The 6,506-nt window shown below is 60.3% G+C and overlaps 2 protein-coding genes across 7 annotated transcripts in view; one reads left to right on the top strand and one right to left on the bottom strand.

Moving 5' to 3' along the window:
• LCMT2 (leucine carboxyl methyltransferase 2) overlaps positions 1-6,506 on the bottom strand; it is a 517,091-nt gene that overhangs the window by 115,557 nt on the left and 395,028 nt on the right. The window lies entirely within an intron of this gene.
• The window catches only part of DCHS1 (dachsous cadherin-related 1), a 125,529-nt gene continuing 120,355 nt past the window's right edge, over positions 1,333-6,506 (top strand). For 2 of the 6 annotated variants that reach the window (XM_065596698.1, XM_065596730.1), the window contains exon 1: positions 3,196-3,739. The gene's annotated coding sequence lies outside the window, so the exon portion shown is untranslated. Of the gene's footprint in view, positions 1,416-3,195; positions 3,740-4,099; positions 4,298-5,408; positions 5,589-6,506 lie in introns of those variants that run through there. The other 4 variants (XM_065596719.1, XM_065596708.1, XM_065596740.1 and 1 more) reach the window with 4 other exon arrangements.

Raw genomic sequence — 6,506 nt, 5'->3', positions numbered from 1 at the left:
TGTAATAATTCACAAGGCGACTACATTATTCTCCTTTTAAATCTCCCCTTAAAACCCACTTATGCTGTGGTGTTATGTAAACACTTGGCAATGGTCAGGCAGCTGCTGTGTTGTGAACACATACCACTACTGATCACCACAACTGGCTCACAGTTGCCTGGTGCTTCCCATCTGTTTGTTATATCCACCTGCTGTCTCTTGTCTTAACCTTAGATCATAAACTCTGGGGCAGGACCTAACTTATTGTTGTGTTTGTACAGCGCCTGGCACACTGGCACCTTGGCCTCTAGGTGGTCCTGTAACACCAGTAACACCAAGTGAGCTGTGTTGGGAGCCCAGGACTGGGATAGCAAGCGGGCTGCTAGTTGGAACTGAGGGGCAGGTGGGAACCGAAGGCTGGGATAGGTGAGTCAGAATGAACAGGGCCACCATGGACACCTCAGGCTGTGGAGATGCAGAGGCTGGTCACGTTATTTGTTGAGTGAGATATTAGGCAGGGAATTGTCTTCCAGAGGATGGGGTGGAAGCCCCCCTGCTCAGAATGGTTAGGACTGGACAGGGCAGAGTCCTGGGAAATAGACTGTAGGGATGGATCCTGTCGTGGGCCCCAGGAGAAGGACTAGCTGACAGTGGAAGGGAGGGGGTAGGTCTGGGAAGCAGGGGCAAAGGACCCTCTCTGCAGGGGATCTGCAGCATCAGTGTGATGCAGATGCTGTTGCTCAATCCAGCTGTCTCCAAAGGGCCTGTCAGAGCCGCACAGAGTTTCCATGATTGTAAACATTCTTGTAAACAAATTAACAGAAACCATATCCTCCTCCATCTCTTCCCCACCCCTGCAACAGCCAATCGCACACAGCCCTAGGATGGGCCTCGCACTCAGGGCTTCAGTATGGGCCTGACCAAAAACTGAAGGATGGGAACATGCAGGAGGTGCCCATCAGCAGGTACCCTGTGTGGTCATTCATCAGGGCCAACAGAGGAGAGGCAGCCGGATGGTCGGCTCCATGCCTGCACTAACCTTTGTAGAGCCTTGTCCGAACCTGTCCTAGCAGCAATGCACTAACATAGCTTCTCTGGGACGAGGCCACAGGAATGGTTCTACAAAGCCAAAGTATCAGTTCCCATCACCCAGGCAACATTGCAGGGACATGGTTAAATGGTGTGACCCTAGTGCAGAGGCAGTCTCACCAGAACACTGCTGCGACCCAGATAGTTGAGGGGAATGCTGCCCCCTCTCCCTGGAGCTCTGGGACTCTCATAGGTCTAGCAGGTGCCTGATTTCTTCACTTATTTTTAACCTCCATCTGAATGCAGGAAGCTGCTGATGGTTGGGAACATCCGGGAATCGGGGCCCAAGCACATCCTGGTGGGATTTCCTGTTTGTGACTTCACCACCAGAGACTCCAGCATAAGAGGTGAGGGTGGGCAGGAGCCTGACACCCAAGGGACCCAGCTGGGCCTCCTGACTGGTTATACCAAACCCCAATTCAAGTGCCAAATTCCATCTATCAGGAAATAGTAAAAGGCCAGGCCCTTCCTCCTGGGTCATGAGGGGCAAAAAAAAAAAAAAAGTGAGGAGCAGCGCAGCCCCCCCAGTGCCCTGCCATGGGGCAGAACATGAGGGGCAGCATAGCCCCCCCCCAATGCCCTGCCAGGGGGAAGATCGTGAGGGGCAGCGCAGCCCCCCCAGTGCCCTGCCATGGGGCAGAACATGAGGGGCAGCATAGCCCCCCCCAATGCCCTACCAGGGGGAAGATCGTGAGGGGCAGCGCAGCCCCCCCCCCAGGGCCCTGCCAGGGGGCAGGACAGGAGGGGCAGGGCAGCCCCCCCCCCTTTCTAAAAGTCCAAATACAAAAGGCAGGTCCAAACCAGCTCAGTCCTGGTCTAGAGCTGGGAAAGTCAGGCAGGGTCCCTGGCTGTGACTCGCTTTCTCTCAGAACTGTAGACACAACATATGAGAAGGGCACCTGGCCCAGCCAGGCCCACTCCAGGCAGCCGCTATCCCTACCACCTGCCTCACCTTGCGGCCGTCCTGCGGCCAGGGAGCAATGGATCCAAGTTACGCCCATGCTGGGCCCTATGCAGCAGGCCCCCTCCCCCTCCCCTCACAGTCCCTTCTCTGCTCCTTCCTCCCTGCCCCCTGCCCCTCCCCCAACTGTCCCTTCTCTGCTCCCCTCTCCCTGCCCCCTCACCCTCCTCTCACTGTCCCTTCTCTGCTCCTTCCTCCCTGCCCCCTGCCCCTCCCCCAACTGTCCCTTCTCTGCTCCCCTCACCCTCCCCTCAACATCCCTTCTCTGCTCCCCCTGCCCTGCCCAGCCCCCTCCCCTCACAGTCCCTTCTCTGCTCCTTCCTCCCTGCCCCCTGCCCCTCCCCCAACTGTCCCTTCTCTGCTCTCCCCCTCCCCTCACAGTCCCTTCTCTGCTTCTTCCTCCCCGCCCCATCCCTCCCCTCATTGTCCCTTCTCTGCTCCCCTCTCCCTGCCCCCTCACCCTCCTCTCACTGTCCCTTCTCTGCTCCTTCCTCCCTGCCCCCTGCCCCTCCCCCAACTGTCCCTTCTCTGCTCCCCTCTCCCTGCCCCCTCACCCGCCTCTCACTGTCCCTTCTCTGCTCTCCCCCTCCCCTCACAGTCCCTTCTCTGCTTCTTCCTCCCTGCCCCATCCCTCCCCTCATTGTCCTTTCTCTGCTCCCCTCTCCCTGCCCCCTCACCCTCCCCTCAACATCCCTTCTCTGCTCCCCCTGCCCTGCCCAGCCCCCTCCCCTCACAGTTCCTTCTCTGCTTCTTCCTCCCCGCCCCATCCCTCCCCTCATTGTCCCTTCTCTGCTCCCCTCTCCCTGCTCCCTCACCCTCCCCTCAACATCCCTTCTCTGCTCCCCCTGCCCTGCACAGCCTCCTCCCCTCACAGTCCCTTCTCTGCTCCTTCCTCCCTGCCCCCTGCCCCTCCCCCAACTGTCCCTTCTCTGCTCCCCTCTCCCTGCCCCCTCACCCGCCTCTCACTGTCCCTTCTCTGCTCTCCCCCTCCCCTCACAGTCCCTTCTCTGCTTCTTCCTCCCCGCCCCATCCCTCCCCTCATTGTCCCTTCTCTGCTCCCCTCTCCCTGCCCCCTCACCCTCCTCTCACTGTCCCTTCTCTGCTCCCCTCTCCCTGCCCCCTCACCCTCCTCTCACTGTCCCTTCTCTGCTCTCCCCCTCCCCTCACTGTCCCTTCTCTGCTCCCCTCACTATCCTGTCTCTGCTCTCCTCTCCCTGCCCCCTGCCCTCACTATCCCTTCTCTGCTACCCCCCTCCCCTCACTGTCCCTTCTCTGCTCCCCCCTCACCCTCCTCTCACCATCCCATCTCTGATCCCCGGCCCCTCCCTGCCCCCCGCCCCGCAGGCAGCCCCCAGCCCAGCTGTGCGCGGTTCCCTCTTTCCCCTGGCCTGGCTCCCGGTGGCGCGATGAATCGTGCAGCCTGGGGAGGGGGGATGGAAAGAAGGGAGGGAGCGGGGCGGTGAGGAGGGAGCGGAGGAGGGGAGGGGGGCAGCCGGATCGGGTTGCAGCAGGAGCCTGCGCTCGCAGCCCAGTGTGGACCCTGCGGCCCCGGCTCCCGAGCAGCCAGCGGAGCTCGGGGACGGAGGCAGCGATCCCTGCAGCGGGCACCGGCGCTCGGGCAGCCGCGATGGGGAGTCGGTGCCCGGCTCCGCAGGGGCGCTGTGCGGGGCGCGCTGCGGGGCTGTGACTGCACAGCGGAGCCGAACGGCTGTAAGTGCTGAGCGCTCGGGCCGGACCCCCTGTTCCCCGACCCCGCACCCCCCGGCTCCCCGCCCCTGCACCCCCCGCCCCGCACCCGCCCCCCCCCCCCGCGGCTCCCCACCCCTGCACCCCGCCGCCCCGCCCCCCCCCCCCACACCCGCTCCCGCCCCTCACCCCTCTCGGCTCCCCGACCCCGCACCTTCCCGCCCCCCCCGGCTCCCCCGACACTGCGCCATCCCCAGGCTCCCGACCCCGCACCCCCCGTACCCACCCCTCCAGCTCCCAGTCCCGCGCCCCCTCCCCGTCTCCCCCCCCCCACGCTCCCCGGCTTGGCGCCGCGCAGCGGGCTGCGCCCAGACACAGCGGGGACGGCCGCTTTGTGCTCTCCTCGCGGGGGGACTGGAGCAGGCTCCCGCATTGCTGCCGCGGGGCCCAGCCGCCTCCCCGCAGCCCCTCCCCCATTCCCGGCCTCTGCTCCGCATCCCCCCCATGGCCCAGGTACCCGCTCCGGAGGGGTAAGAACGGGATTCCCGGCCCGCCCCCGTTTACACGGTCACGGCCCCTCCGGTAAATTCTTGCTGTGGAAACCGAGCGCTTTGTTCTGCTCGGCAGTGCGAGACAATGGGGTGCGGAGTCTGGAAGGGGGGGTGCATGGATGGGGCGGTGGTTGCACATGCCTTGTCTGGAGGGGCAGCGGCTCCAGAGGGTCCCCGTGTCTGGCTTTGGCCACGCTCCGGGAACGTGTCAGGCCACTCGGGTGCTTTGGCTGCACAGGCTGCGTGAGCAGAGAGGGTGTGGGAGAAACTGTGAGTGTGTGTTTGTGCACTAAACAGCTGTGAGGGTATAAAAGCTGTAAGTGTGTGCGAGACACTGTGTGTGCCAGCTGAGTGTATTGTGTGTGTGAGAGAGAGACATTGTGTGTTTCTGTGTGTCTGTGTATGTGTGTGCACGCCCACTGAGTGTATTTTTTGCGTGTGAGAGACATTGTGTGTCTGTGTGTGCGTGCCCACTGAGTGTATTGTGTGTGTGAGAGAGAGAGAGGATTGTGTGTGTGTGCATGAGCCAACTGGGAGTGTATTGCGTGTGTGAGAGCGACACTGTTTGTGTGAGACACTGTGTGTGAGAGAGAGAGAGGATTGTGTGTGCGTGCGCCAGCTGGGAGTGTATTGTGTGCATGACAAGGCTGTGGTACACTATCTGAGAGGGTCTGGAGTGTGGGTGGGGGTTTATCTGGCTGCTCCAGGGCCAGCCTTTGCTCAAGGCATTTGCAGTCCCAGATTGCTGGTAAGGGAATGGGGGGGGTGGGGCAATGTATACAGTAATGGTAGGGAGATGGAGTCATGCTGCAGGCCAGGAGGAGCCAGGGAGGGGCTGGAAGGGGGAGCGGTGGAGAAGGGTCGGGGTGCAGGCCATGGGGGAGCTGGGTAGCGGTTGGAAAGGGGAGCAGTGGATATGGGGTCATGCTGCAGAGCAGGAGGAGTTGGACAGGGGTTGGAAGGGGAATTGGAGTATATGGGGCCGGGGTGCCAGCCACATGCCAGCTGGGTAGGGATTGGGAGGCAGAACCTTTGCCAGTCATTGATGGGCTTTATCTGGCTTTGAAGGCTAGGAGTTTAAAGTTGTGGGTACAGGGAGCCTACGTGAAGACTAGGGCTTAATAATATTTTTATACATGTAGGGACCTCATAGACTTTAAGGCCAGGAGGGACCATCCTGATCATCTAGTCGGTGGACAAGACCCACCAGGAGATTCCTGGAAAAGAATTCTCTGTAGTCACTCAGAGTCCTCTCTTTGCAGCCATCTTCATTGCATGGTCATACCCTCTGTGCCACTCCCTTCACTGTCCTTCCAATAGGGGTAAGTGGTGCCCAATTCACCATTCCTAGTAGATGGCACTTTGAGTAAATCTACACTCGAGCTGGACACATAATTTCCAGCTCGGGTGGACACACCCACTCTAGCTCTAATCAAAATTCTAGCGTGCTAAGAATAGAAGTGGTGCAGTGATGGCACAAGCAGCAGGACAGGCTAGTCATCTGAAGCAGGATCCTGTCTGAAATCCTGTGTACATCTTCACGGGGTTAGCCTGTCTTGCTGCAGCTACACTTCAGTTTTTAGCATGCTAGCTCAATCAGAGCTAGTGCAGATACGGCTACCCGGGCTGGAAATTACACTTCAGGTCCAGTGTAGATGTACCCCTAGACACGCCAGGAGACAGGAAATTCTGTAGCTGGATGGACAGTTGGATGTGCTCTCTGTTTCATTCCCCTGCTCATTAATAACCCCCTTCTCCTTCCCCTGGGCCTGTATCTCCCAGTACCTCTGATATGCCAGCCCTGTGCTGGGTATTGGAGGCCCCAGGACATGAGTGAAGCTGGAGGTGCTGTTGCTGGGGGGAACCCAGTGCATTTTAGTCCAGAACACAAACCTTGCTAAAGCCCCATCATCTCCCCTGCCTCTTTCCCTCTGCACCCCTCCCCAGCTCTGTGGTCTGGAATCCTGGTGTGGCGTGGTGGGGGGTGCTGCTGGCTAATGGCTTTCTGCAGGGTGGCTGAGTCTGCCATTGGTTTTATAGGGAGCTCAGTGCCTCGGGAAGGGAGGGGAGTGAGCAAGCGAGCGAGGCAGCCTGGCTCACATTACACAGGCAGGGCTTGGACCAGCCGCGCCAGCCCCTTGCACTGAGCTATCTGCTAATTGGAAGCAGCTGTTGGGATTTGGTGACTCTGCATCCACTGAGGTCACCGCAGCCTTCCCCACCGGCCTGAGCTTGTGAGG

The sequence above is a fragment of the Chrysemys picta genome, chromosome 1 (genome assembly GCF_011386835.1).
Source record: "Chrysemys picta bellii isolate R12L10 chromosome 1, ASM1138683v2, whole genome shotgun sequence".
NCBI classification, from domain to species: domain Eukaryota; kingdom Metazoa; phylum Chordata; order Testudines; family Emydidae; genus Chrysemys; species Chrysemys picta.
This window is presented reverse-complemented; position numbering and strand designations above follow the sequence as displayed.